Here is a 14,268-nt window from a genome sequence, read left to right on the forward strand (position 1 = left end):
GTGTCCCATACAGGCACTGGTTGTTTATTTTTTTTTTTCTTCAAGGCACTTCAGCCCCATTACCTCCCGCTTTTTTCCAGACTCTCCCTCACTGGGATCAAAGGTCACCCGGCTGATTTGAGGAGTGTCTTTAGGCCCCTCAGCTGAGGGTGGGGGCGGGTCTCTGTGGTTTCCTTGGGATGAAGAGTGCTCAAAAGACCCTTTGTGATATTGCGGCCAAACTCCCTCCTGTCCCCGGGGCCCCCTCAGCTTTCTGCATCTGTGCATTCCAACTCTGTCTGGTGATGTCATTCCCAGACAGGGACACCCTTCTCCACTCCAGAATGCTCGGCCCGGGGAAGCTGTTCACCGCCGTGTCTCTGGGAGAGGACGTTCTGACTGCGGAGCATTCCCATGCCTCACCCCGGGCCTCATGAATTCCTGGGTTCTCATTTGAAATCGTTCCAAGTGTTTCCTTCTCGGAGTAGCTGCTGTTAAAAAAGCAGCAAAACGTGGGCCGTGGCCGCGGGGGGAGGTGTGCGGGGAGAGAGGAAGAGTTAAGGAACGCTCGGTGTCTGTGAGATGGCGCAGGGTGACGCGCACACTTCAAAGGGGCGCCGATAATTTTTTTAATAGATGGTAATGAACGTCGTCCCCATGGCACGATGTGGCTGAGTACAGGTTCGAAGCCAGACAGCTCCAGTCTGGGGCTCCAGTCCCTGGCTGTGTGACCCTGGGTGAGAGGAATACAATAGGGCCCTGCATTCGAGAAGCCCACAAGCAAGGGAAGCACGAGGGCACAAGTAGTGACCTATGTTGTGATGCGCCACCTGCGGGAAGTGCCTTTGGAGCATAAGGGGGAGGCCTCGACCCTCTACCAGGAGATGGTGGCGGAGGATTCTTGGGGACGGTGATGCTGAGCGGAGTCTTGAGTAAGTCCCACACTTACTTCTGACCCTTATTTGACCACACACGAGAAAATCCTGGATAGCCCAGGAGGAGCTGGGACTACTTTAAAATCCTGGTATCTACCCCAGGTGAACAACACTTGAATCTCTGCCAGTGTCAGGACTTTACAAATCTACTGACATGGCCCTGACCCTCCACCATTCCACCAGGAGCCAGGGGGATGTCACCCTAACCAACCTGCTTCCCCAAGGATGTACCACACGGTCAGCACTGTGAGCGGCTGGTGGGGACTTCCCATCCCATGCGAGGACTTGTGTTCTCCACCTTCTGGGAAGCCTGTGCCTTCGTTTTTTTCCATTAAGTAAACATAGGCTGTTTTTAACCTCACAGACACACGCAGCTGTCCTTGGATAGTGCCCACGAAAATGCTGGGCCCCCAGCAGCTTGGCGAGGCTTCAGCGGAAGGACCCAGAGCTCATCAGAGAGAGCAGATGTTAAGGTGAAACACACTTGTCTGAAGCTCCCTGGGTTATTTATTTGTCAAAGAAATTGCCAAACAGTGCCCAGGGGCTGAGCGGCAGTCCCATGGGGCTCCCCGCAGACGGCAGTGAACGGTGTCTGATGAGGGGGAACCTGTAGAGCCGGCTGCTGCCGCTGCTGCCCTTGGTGTCAGAAAGAGGGCTGGTGGGCCTTTAAGGACAGGATGTACACGAGATGTAAGCCTGGGAGAGGCTCTGAGGATGCTGGGACCCTTTCGATTTCTCTTCGTTGTCGATGGAACTCATGCGTTCGCTCGCTAATTTACTGAACACCTGGATTCAGAAAGCGGTTGGGGACCTGGGTGCAGGGACTGAGTTCTCACCATCTGCGTCTACCGTCTCGTGCTCGTCCTCACGCCCACTCACGGAGCACGACTGCACACTGACTCACCACGACCGTCGCGTGCCTTATTCCTTTCGACGTCCCAGGCACTTTTTAATAAGAGCGTCTCGTAATCCACCCGATGAAACCCTGGCAGCATCCTTGAGCATGGAATTCTGAGCCCCATATTTCAGCTGAGGGGATTAATAAATCTTAAAAGTTCTTTCTCAGGTGGCAAATGTTAATAATAGAATCAGGACGCCAGCTTGGCGGGGACACAGCCCTGTGCGCTATGCCGCAGACCTGCCCTCAAGGTCCTGGCATCTCAGAGTTGAAAGGGGCACATTCGATGCACGAACACAGAGGATAGACTTCGGCACAAGCTGAAGCACGCGACAACCTGAAGTGGCCACACGTGTAGCCGCCGGCGACATGGCATGAGGAGGTGGTTGCTGTGAGGCAGGTGTCATGGAGAAAAGCTTTGGAGGACTGTACTCGACTCAGACTGATGGCCGTGGGTTCGTTGATAGGAAACAGAGAGGCCTCATTCTCGAGGAAACAGAAAAGCCTGGCGAGAAAGACAAGGCCCCACGGAGGAATGACTGGGGTGCTGCTTCCAGCCGCTTTGGGTGGTCAGGGTCCGGCGATCGTGGGGGTGATGAGGAGGTGTTCTGTAGTGGGGGAGGGCCGGTGAGGAGGCCTGGGGGGTGGAGAGTTTGGCTCTGCTCTAGAGGCACAATGGCAATATGTAATAGACCCTCTGAACATGGAAACAGTTGGGGTGAAGAGGAGAAATGGGTCAGAGCCGCAGTCACGATCCACAGGTGGCAGAAGGGCTTGGACTTAGGCGCTGGAGGAACGGGAGCCTGTGGTGACTGGTACAAGCTGGGAGGTGAAGGAGTCAGGGCAGGTGCAGCTGCTTCTGAGCCTGGCAGAAAACCTGGACAAACCTAAGCAAGAGCCCCGCTTCCTCCTCCAGTTCACACTCAATTATTGACTCTCTACTCTGTGCCAAGCTCCGCGCTGGAAGCTTCCATCCTCTGAGTTAGGACTCGTGATTGCTCTGGACGCTCCTGCTGGAAGGGGGTTTTCTCCTGGTCAGGTACAGCCGCACTCAGCAGCTTCTGGATCCCACTCCAGAGGAGGCGAAATTTCCAGCAGGAGAGAAACGCTGGCCGCTCGCCCGCTCATGCTACACCTCTGTTCATTAACCCATTCGCGGCCGCCACAGTTGTGGGGGCCCTGGAAGAGAGGAGCTAGTGTCCGACCCCCTTCATGTCACAGGAAAGCACGCCGAGCCCAGAGAATGCGTGGGGGTTGGGGGCAGGAAGAAGAGCAGCTGCCCCAGGGCTGTTGGGGAATAGGGAGCAGGAAACTGTCGCAGATACCACATAGGGCCACTGCCTCGTCTTCAGGAAACCAGCCCTGCTTCTCCTCAGCATCCTGCCAGCTTTCTTCCCTTAATGGGTCCTCAGCGTTCCACGAGGCCAGGCTGTGAGACTCCATGTCCCCTCCTGTGGCTTGCCCAAACCAAAGGCATTAAGCTGCTTCCCAATTTCTCCATAAAGTTCTGGCTTTCTGAATTATAGCTGAGTTCAACCAGACTTGGGGTTTCCCAGACAAGTCCTCCAGTTTTGAGGCAGCCGTGTGAAGGTCTCTGGGTCCCCATTGGTGGAGTACCCATCAGATACCTCCATCAGATACCTCCATCAGATACGTCCATCAGATACCTCCATCTGCGCCCTCTGTCCTGTGCGGCCCTTTTCAGATAGCCCAGAGCTGAACCATGGGGTCACTTTTCTCTTTCTGGCCCCCAGGTGGCCTTGTCAGATGGCGGGAGCCCAATCTGGGGGCCACATCCTCTAATCTCTCTTTCTATAGCACATAGAGGTGCTGCTTCCACTGGGGATGAGTGGGATCGTGGGGACTGATTCATGTGAATCGCCTCCATGGTAATCGCTGAGAACATCTGTGCAAACGTAACTATTAGCCCCTCCCTCTGCTGAGTGAGGTACGTATGTGGGACATCACCAGATTCCTACAACAACAGTAACAATGGAGCGCTGGTCTTACTATTTCTGTTTCTTATCTGAGAAAAGTGAAACTCAGAAAAGTTCGGGAGGTTGTCTAAGGCCACCGAGTTTTTAAGTGGGATGCACACCATCTGCGTAACCCCTCGCCCTTCAGCCTGCACGCTCCCTCTCAGGAGCCAGAGGGTTCTGGCCTTTTGAAACATGAGTGAGTGCGGCTCATTTGCCAAACACCGGAATGAGCTGATGTGTGTAAAGCACATGGCACAGCGTGTGGCAGGTGGCAGATCAACTATCTATTCATCTGCACTTGTTTTTCTAGGATTGGGAGCAGCCTGTCAGGCTCCTTTGTGGCCAGATAAACATGGAAAATGGCCAATCAAGGCTTGGGGTGCAGGCTACTCAAATAAGTGGTGACTCTAGGGTCACAATCGGGCCGACTCGCCAAGGTTTCAAACCTGCACCTTGCTGTTCTCTCGAATGAGTCTCTTTGGAAGGGTGCAGCAAGAGAGGCAGATTTTTAAATATTTTGCATTTAAAATAGGCTGGCTTGAACCTTTTTCTGGCCCTTCCTTCCTGTCAACCATATTGACTTTCCTTTATATTTCTTCAGCATCTTTTTCTCCTGAAGTTATATTGTGTTCCCTGTGTCACCACCCAAGCAGATAGGGGAGGGATGGAGGCCATTGTCCCTGATCTCTCCGATTTGTTCAATGCGGGGCAAGAAGTCCTAGTGGCAACCTAGAAATCAGTGTTTGGCTTTACGAATGCCTAACAAGAGACGCAAAGGGACCCACTGTCCCGACGGTGTTTGGAAACACAGCGAAGGGTTTGTGCACACACAGGGCCTGTCTAATTAATTACTGTTTACACTCTTGCAGTCCCCTTTGCATCCTTTATCTCCTGGCTGGAATCAAGAAATCAAAACAAAGTGCCCTCATTATGCTCTTCAGGGGCAGCTTAAGCAGTGTGAACACGGAAGCAGGGTCTACGCCCATTTTCCGAGCCTTGGGACTCAAGACGAGGAGCCGTGGCTGCGGCATGTTGTAGGGTCTACTCTGCAGTGAAACAGGGCACCGCTGGCCACCGGGGTGTCGGGGGGACACTTCCAGCTCCTCTCCTGCTGCTGGATCTCCAGTTAGGGCATCCCCAACTGTGTGGTTCCTTCACGGTAAAATAAGGAAGATGCACATCGTGAGGATGGATTAAGAGGTCGAGTATAGTCCGAGCGTTTCCATGATTCATTCATTCAACAACTATTTATCGAGCACATACTATGTGGTTCAAGGGTCTGAGACACGTCAGTGAACGCAAGAGGTAAAGATCTCTGCTCTTGTGGAGCTTACCTTCCAGCGAGAGAGAAAAACCATAACCATAATAAACGAATCAGTTCTATCGTATGGGGTGGGGAGTGCTCTAGACAAAAAGAAGTCACAGAACAGGGAAAGCAGACTAGGAGTGACAGGGAGAAGGTGGGGTGCGAGTTTAAAAAGGAAAGCACTGGGGTGAATTCAAGTGACATTATAAGCAAAGTGTCGTTCTCGGACATCTTCAGTTTGGGGTTATAGGAATATTGGCAAGAAGTGGGTGCTTGGGGCAGGAGAGAGCTGCCCTGGGCCGGAGATAAACTTGCAGCCCCCTGGGAGCCTGGCGGGAACCAAGAGGTCATCCCATCCGCCGCCCTGCAAACCTGGTGTCTCTTCCATGAAAGGACCCCCTTGCCTAAAGAAATCTAACTGCCTCCCCAACAACGAGCTGCCAACGTGCTCACACCTCCCACTGTGTCCGTCTTCCCCCCAGCCTGCCACACCCCGCCTAGCTCCTCCCCACCCCAGAATAAGTTGGATCACCTGCCCTCCATCACGTTGTCTTAAAATTATAAAGGGAAAGTTCTAGAGTCCCCGCGTTTGAGACAGAGGCAGAGAGAGCAAGTGTGTGCATGCCTGTGCGTGTTTGTGTCTGTGTGTGTGTGTCCACCTGATCATTCTGACTGTGGCGACTCGGGCCCAGAGTTCGTGTCTCAGATCATTCATTCATTTATTCATTCATTTGATAAAGGAGCAGCTGCTATGCTCCTGGGGCCGGCACTCTACAGTGTGCTCATTCATCCTTTCAGCCTACGTGGCAAGATGTTGAGTGATAGTGACTAGGGTTATGGCAATTAGAACCTTTGGGAGCCAACTGAATAAACTGCACAAGAAAGATCCAAAAGGTACATTATTTGTTCCCTCTTGAGTGACGCTGTAGCCCTGTAGCCTGCCAGAGAAGCAGGCCCTAGTCACCTATTTCCCACCAAGGGACCTCGCCACTTCTCCCTCAGTGGGAGGCAGGTTGAGGCCAGAACGAAGAGCCAGGAGACCGAAGAGCGCCGAAGCCGTGTGCTCAAGGCTCTGAGAGGAGGAGCGGAGCCTGGACCCAACTCCCTCCGTGGGCTCCTCACCTGCCTCCCCCGCCCGCCGCTACATGGTCCCCGTGCTGCAGACTGACCGGTTTGCAGGTACCTGTGCAGGAGCCCGTCGGGATCCTGAGCACTTTGCAGACTCCCCTGAGGGAAGAACAGGGAAGAACAGGCCTCACTCTGGCTCTGGCACCCCTTGAATGTGAGGCATGTCTCTCCACAAACCCTGCCACCCCTAGCTCTGTGAGGGAGGCCTGAACTGCCCGCCACCTGCGCCACCAGGGGGTTTGAGGTTTGAGGGTCTGCATGGAGAATTCAGAGAGGTTCTGGGACACTTGTCTCCAGGTCCCCACTCCAGCCTGCCAGGTAGGACCCCATCTTCCCGAACACCTGGGTCCAGCCAGAAATCTGGCCAGTGTGACCTTGATCAAGAAGTTTGGGGAGGAGGTGAAGGGACGCAGGGAATCCAGGGGGCAGCCTGCATCTTTAAAGATGAATAGTGCTGTTGGCTCATTAGGGAGATTATTCCAAGCAAGACGGCAGCCAGAAAACTCTACTGCAAGCATCTGCCTGCTACTGGGAGACGATATTTATTGTTCAATCCTTCAATGGATGTAAATAAACAGCCCAGCCCAGATAATGTTCCAATCAACAAACAAGCAGCTGCGAGGAGCTCCCTGGATGGCTGACCTTTGTGGAGGCCACTCGGCTGATGTTTTAATAGCAGTCTGCCTGGCAGCACAGACACTCACCGTGCCAGGGATGGAGAGAGGTGGCCGTGCTGACTGGTGAATGGGCCAGAGGGAAGGGGGTTGTGCTGCCTGGGAAGATTCCAGGCTGGAGACCAAGTGGCTAGGGAGGGTGGGCGGGGATGCCCGTGTGTGCCCTCGGCACGTGTGCCCGTCTCTGGCAAGCCACGTGAAGGGGAGGGTGCAGTGCCCACCAGAGGCTTTGATGGAGGTTCCTGCCTGGTCCAGGCAGGACTGAGGCTCGGTCACCATGTCCTCACGTGACCTCACCAGTTCTCATCTTTACTGGGGTATAATTGACAAACTGAAATTGTGTGCGTTTACGGTGTACGACTTCGTGTTTTGATATACGCGTATGCTGTGAAATAATCACCACAATCAAACTAATTAACGTATCACCTCACACAGTCACCATTTTCTCTCTCTCTCTCTCTCTCTTTTTTTTTTTTTTTTTGTGAGAACACGTAAGATACACCTCCCTAGCGGATTTCACGTGTAGAGTACAGCATTTGTTAACTATGGCCACATCGCTGCATCTCGGTCTCCGGACCTTCTTCAGCCGTAGCTGGAACCGTTCATCCATCAACAGACATTTAGGTTGTATCACCCAGGGTGTCTTGACTATTGTGAATTACTCACCAGTTATTGAATACTGAAACACTTCTCTCTGATTGTTAGTTATCTGTGCCCCCAGGCCCCAAGTACCCACACCTCCTAGTACCCCCCTTTACCCCTGGCAGTATATTACCTGGTACAGCTGGAAGCCTCTGAAGCACCCCCTGCTCCCCTCAGCAGCTCTTCTGATTGGCTGGTCCTCTCCCACGATCACTTGTTAAATGTTGTTGACTATCACCCAGGGTAAAGGGAGTTCCTGCTGCGTGCTAGCCTAGATCAGGATCGGAGCCACGCAGCTGTGCTTTATAACTTGCTGGGGCCGATGGGGACCATACAAGTGGTCGGAGCTTACAGCCCGTCAGCTCCATAAGAGTGAAGATGATGGGGCACGCACGTTGTGCTAGAAATCAAAGGTCCTGGGAGACGCAGGGTATCATGACAGGCAAGTGAAGCGGGAGAGATCTCAACTGAGAGCATCCGTAGGAGGACAGTCACCCAGCCAAATAATTAGCAAGGTCATTTGGTCAATGCCGAATCGGAGCACAGCGATGCCAGCAACCTAGAATTGTGCAATCCTATATGGTGGCCACTGGCCGTCCATGGCTGTCAGCCCCTGAAATGTGGCTGGTTCAAATGGCGGTTTGCCATACGTGTAAAATACACTACATCAGGTTTCGAAGATTTCGTATGAGAAAACGAATGTAAAATATCGCACTAACATTTTTTTATACTGGATACACGTTAAAGTGCGAAGATTCGGGGCACAGTGGATTAGGTAAAATCGATTATTAAAATTAATTTCGCTCATTTCCTTTTTGAAATGTGACCACTACTAGTGAATTTAATATTGCTTATGTGCCCCATGTCTGTGGCCGGCGTTACATTTCTGTTGCCCAGCCCTGGCCTAGAAGAAGTTCCCTGAGATGAAGCCTGAAGGAATAGCCCGCCCTCCAGAGAGAACACCCCACACTCATTCCCCTGAGGGCAGTGCTGCAGGAAGGCAGCCCCATTTTTCCCCAATATATTTTTACTCGTAGCACCCTCTGCCAGTATGTTATGTCTTTATAAAATCTGCTAGTAGCACTAATTTTGCTACTTTAGATCTACGCTCTCTAGTGACTTGAGAGATTTTTGTCCCCCAAGGTGGCTTTTGAATAAATCTGATATTACCCACTACGTGTTTTATCCACCAAACTCTCAGTCGGTGGTGTCATGTTGGTAGCCTTCGTGTCATGTGGCAGACACGTGCTCCTTTGAGCCTCGCTTGGGGCTGGGCTGGTAATTCCCAGTTACACTCCAGTCAGCCAGATCTCCTGGGAAGAAGACACAGAGGCTTATGAACACTCCTGGTGCAGCATGTGCCACATGGCCTTATTTGCGTGAAATCTGAGCCCTTCAGGACACAGGCCTCTTGAAAGACAGAGCTGAGACTCACCTTGCTTCTCCAGAAGCTGTCTAAGAACACCGTGGGCATCCCATAAACATATGTGAATGATGAAGGAGTGTGCAGGGCCACCCTGTCAAGGGACCCACGGGGTTAGGACGCAGTTTCTCCTTGGTTTCAGCCTCAGAGAATAACATCTAAACACCCACATTTACATTAGCGGCTTTTTTTTTATCTTTTGTACCTGTAAAAAAAAAAAAAATTCATGGCGTTTTCATTCTTTCGCACTGCTTAGGTGATCCACAAATAATATCTACACTGCATAAAATAATAAATTTGATTTGTCCTATCATGTGATAATAAATCTTGTTTGTTTTAAGCTGTCGCTTCCCAAGCTTCGGAGTGGCCCCTGCACTGGCGGCTGAACCACAGCCACTGGGCACCATGTCTCCAGTGCTGGCCTTTTAGGCCACCATGGAATATTGAGAGCATTAATGGTGACATTGAGTTCTCCTTTTTCGATCCTGGCAGAGTTCATCATCTGATTGGTAAAATTTGGGTTCTTTTTCCAGAGGGAGCTGCTTGTTATTTAGTAACTACTTATTTTTTCCCCATCTTTGTTGAAGTATAATTGGCAAGTAAAAATTGTATATAGTTAAGGTGTACAAAAATTGTATATAGTTAAGGTGTTTTGATATACGTATATATTATAAAATAATCACCACGATCGAGGTAATTAACATATCTATCACTTCACATATTTCCATTTTTTGTATGTGTGATGAGGACACTTCAGTTCTGCTGTCAACGTAAAGAACATCCAAATCTGTAAAAAATTATGTCCAAACTTGTAAAGATTTTTTATAAGAGTTTATTTGAGCCAAAACCGATGACAGTTTCCAGAAAGCAAGCTCTCAAATGCTATGAGAAATGACAGTTTTACAGTTTCCTTTATGCATTTGAAATTAAGGGGGGGGGGACATAAGGAAGATTATATGGAGGAGGGAGAAGGCAAGGCGGGGATCGGCTTCAGGATAGTTAAGATCATGTGCCCTCCTGAGGGTGGTTACGCTTATTCCAAAGGTGTGTTGACCTAGATGCACAGAAGTAATGGCCAGGGCTTGGTTAAGGCAAAGATAAAGCTTTAACTAAAGAAGTTATATGCCTGGGTCATGACTATCCACCATGACCTGCCCAGTTAGGAATTTATGATCAGATCCCCCTGTGAGGTGATTTTCAGTGGAACCCCTTCATCCACACTACCCTGTTAGCAGATTTCAAATATACAATTCAGTGTTATTAACTATAGTCACCATGCTATACATTAGATCCCCAGAACTTTTTCATCTTATAACTGAAACTTTGTACCCTTTGACCAACATCCCCCTATTTCTCCCACACCCCAGTCTCTGGCAACCATTCTACTCTCTGCTTCTATGAGTCTAACTATTTTAGATGTCACGTATAAGTGAGCTCATGCATTATTTGTCTTTCAGTGTTTGGCTTATTTCACTTAGCATGGTGTTCTCTAGGGTCATCCCTGTTGTTGCAAATGGCAGGATTTTCTTCTATCTTAATTTTCTTTATCCATTCATTCACTGACAGATACTTAGATTGTTTCCAAATCTTGGCTATTGTGAATGATGCTGCAATGAACACGTGAGTGCAGATAGCACTTTGAGATACTGATTTCATTTTCTTTGGATATATATGCAGAAGTGGGATTGCTGGATCATATGGCAGTTCTATTTTTAATTTTTGGAGGAATCTTCATACTGTTTTTCATAGTGGCTGCACCATATTACATTCCCTCCAACAGTGCGTGAGGGTTCCCTTTTCCCCGCAAGCTCACCAACGCTTGTCAATAACTACTTACTGAGCACCAACATGTCTTGGGTACTGTGCTCAGCAGTGGGGCAGGGCTGAATGCTTCAGGCATGATCTCTCTCAGTCCCAGGTCTGTTAGCCCATGGGTACCCCTCCCCATCCCCCCAGAACCTACAGAGGGTTCATCTCCATTGCTGGCCTTCTTGCCATCCCAAAGAGCTTAGAATATTCCGCACGTTTTCCTGTTTCCTCCTCCAGACCACTTACAAAAATATTGAATAAGATTAGTCATAACACTAGTGCTTGGGGAGTCGCCCGGTTCCCACTTCTCCACACAGAAACATGTCTTTTTCTGTCTCTAACTTGGTTCTCTCTCCGTGGCCAAACTGCCCAAAGTCCCACGGAGACTCATTATTTTAAAATCCCTTTTTCATGTAGAACCTTGTCAAAAGCTTTTGGAAAATCTAAATAGCTAAGAGGCAAGTGCTGAGCTAGGAATCAGGAGACCTGGGTTTTTGTCCTCAATGTCATTGGGCGAGGGGCAGACCAGTCCCAATCTGTTTCTTCACGGGTAAAGCGAGAATGATTGCTGGCAGTCAATATCGTCAAAATTTTACAACCGTCAGATGAGACGATGGTATTTAAAAATACTTGAAATGCATAAAACAAAAAGAGAAGAGATTATAATTTTGAAAATTTACAACAGCATCTTTTTCATTCACATGCCTAATTTTCTCCCAAAAGAACTGTAATAGCTATGTGCAATAGTAGACTGAACTCCTCCAGCCTTCCCAGAGTGATGTTTGTTTAACATCAGCTACTGTCAGTCCTTGAAAGGATTCAGGTTTATCTAACCAATAGTGTAGTATGTAAACGCACAGAAGCTTGGGGGCTGGAATCAGTCAGACCTTGGTATGGGTCAAGGCCATGCCGTGCACTAGATGCGTGACCCTGGACAGGTTATTAACCTTCTCCGTGTCTCTCCTGTAAATGGGATAATATTAATGCTTACCTCATGGAGTTATGAGATTTATTGTTTAAATGTTATTAAAGTATAGTTGGTTTGCAATATTACATTAGTTTCAGGTGTACAGCATAGTGATTGGACATGTATATACCTTACTACGTGTTCACCACACCAAGTCTTGAACCATCTGTCACCAGGCAAAGTTATCACACTATTATTATTATGAGATTTAAAATGAGAGATAAGTACATGTAGAATGCCTCGGACCGTACCTGACACATAGTACCAAAGAGTCATTAACAACCATCATTGCTATTATTTATATAAGGGCCCAAGAGCTGGCAACTGATCCATCCTACCCAAATTTCATGATTGTTCATCATTCAACAAATCCCACCACAAATTCCTTTTTTCCGTGTCTTGTGTGAGAGTCTTTCAGCAGATGGGTGAATGAATGCTTACCTTTCTGTTTTCCAAAACATGTAGTGGCTTGGGTGGGGGGAGAGGGAGACCTGTCTTTCCAAAATACTGACTTCCTACCCATCACCCCATCCCTCCTCCCTGGGGAAAGCCAGGCCTGTGAGAACTAGCCTTATTGGTGTTCCCTGGTCCCTCCCTCTGTCCCTGCTTTCCTCTTATGTCCACCTACACCCAGCACATCACCTCATCCTAAGGAGCAGAGGAGTTAGAGCCAAATGAGAAAGAAGATCATTCAGGCACTGAATTCAGTTTCCCTTAGAGATCAGACCACACGGGCACCAGCATTCCCTCAATGAGCCATCCCCTGCCCGAGGCCCGAGGGTGCTGCGGACAAGCGAGGTTGCTCTGTATCACTCTTGTTACTCTCATGATGCTGCTCCAGAGGTGACTCACAGCTGGAGGTGAAGCCTGGCTGGGCCAGGGGCCAAAGCCATCACCGTGCAGTCAGACTTGGGTGGTAATCCCAACTGATTTTACACAAACTCTCATTTCATTCAGACGAAGGCAGGGCCTGTCCAGGTGGCTGTCTGGTGGCTTGCCGGTGGGCACAAAAGCGGGAGGGTTATTGGAATTTGAGGCATTTAGATTTTCAAAGCTAAACATAGTTCTCTTTAATGCTTTTACTAGTTTTTTTTTTTTCATGAGTTTAATGGGAAATTAGCAGAGGAGTTTTAACTTTATCAATTTATGTCTTCACTTTTAAAATAAACATTTGCCAAGCTCAAGTGTTTGAACATCGACATCAGGAATGACTGACAAAAGCCACAGGAATTGTATAGACCAGAGACAGACACTGACCTCAGTCCTCTGCCCTAGGTCACCACCCCACCCCTCCACCCCCAGGGAGCAACGGTGAATCCCATCAAGGGACCCATCTCTCATGTAACAGGTGAGAGGAAAAGCATGGACTTCAGAGTCCCGTCCCCAGGTTTTATGGCTCAGGCCAGTTGTTTAATGTACCTGGGTCTCATTTTTCTCATCTATTATCAGTGTATCAGTTAGAGCTTTTGATGTTGCAAAAAAGCCTTTTTATTCTTTTAACAATAAGGACTTATCTTGAGTAACTACAAACTCCTAATGTAGGGCAGGCTTTGGGGATTCAATGGCTCGAGGACATCACCAAAAAAAACGATTCTTTTTCCATCTCTGCTCCTGACCTTCCCTGGTTCCAGCTCCCCCACTGAAGCACAACAGGGCTGCCGACAGTTCTTTGAGCTCCCTGTCTCTTTGACCCATAGAGGGTGAGGAGGGATTTTTCTCCCCACCATCACGAAACACAGTCTCTGCTTTGCTCTGATTGCAGGTGTTGATTGGCGTGGGGCCTGCTTTCTCTCAGTCACTGTGGTCAGAGAGTGAGATTAAACTGATTTGCTCATGTCCATCAAGGTCCACCCCAGCAAGCAGGGGTTGAGTCCAATCTCGCACCAAAAATGAGAGAAGGCCGAAGGATGCCTGAGAGGTCATGCAAATCATGACAAATGAACATGAATCTCATAGGATTGAGAAGATTAAATCCCTAAGGAATGATGTACAAAACCATCTCCCAGTGCCTGATGTCTAGGAAGGGCTTAAAAATAATGCTTTGAAGGAAAACAAACAAACAGAGCCTGGGATGAACCTAAAATCAAACACTTAAATCACGAAATACCCTGGTGTCAGAGTTCAATGAATTCATCAGAAACGAGAGGCAGCAGGCACTCAGATGAGTCATGTGATCAGTTGTCACTAATGTGGTGTCCCTGCTCTCATTCAGTTCCTCTGAATAACTCTTCTCTTCTCCTTGATCTCATGAGAGGTTAAAAATTAAATATTAAAAATTGTCTACGGCCATACTGTCCGATCCCATCTGATCTCGGAAGCTAAGCAGGGTCGGGCCTGGTTAGTACTTGGATGGGAGACCACCTAGGAAGACCAGGTGCTGTAGTCGTAAAAAAATAAAAAAATAAAGGGTTGTAAGCTGACAAGGTCCTTGCAGTCTGTGAGGTCAACTAAGGGTTGCCTTGCCTAAAAAAAAAAAAATTAAAAATAAGAGTATATAACAGGACTGTTTAGATTATAATTTATTTTTT

The 14,268-nt window shown here is 48.9% G+C and overlaps 1 protein-coding gene and 1 pseudogene across 2 annotated transcripts in view; both read left to right on the forward strand.

Annotated features, from left to right (window-relative positions):
* The window catches only part of PLXNA4 (plexin A4), a 418,764-nt gene that overhangs the window by 251,828 nt on the left and 152,668 nt on the right, over positions 1 to 14,268 (forward strand). The window lies entirely within an intron of this gene.
* On the forward strand, positions 14,019 to 14,126 carry LOC112478812 (annotated as a pseudogene).

The sequence above is a fragment of the Pteropus alecto genome, unplaced genomic scaffold (genome assembly GCF_000325575.1).
Source record: "Pteropus alecto unplaced genomic scaffold, ASM32557v1 scaffold22, whole genome shotgun sequence".
In the NCBI taxonomy this organism is placed as follows: Eukaryota; Metazoa; Chordata; class Mammalia; order Chiroptera; family Pteropodidae; genus Pteropus; species Pteropus alecto.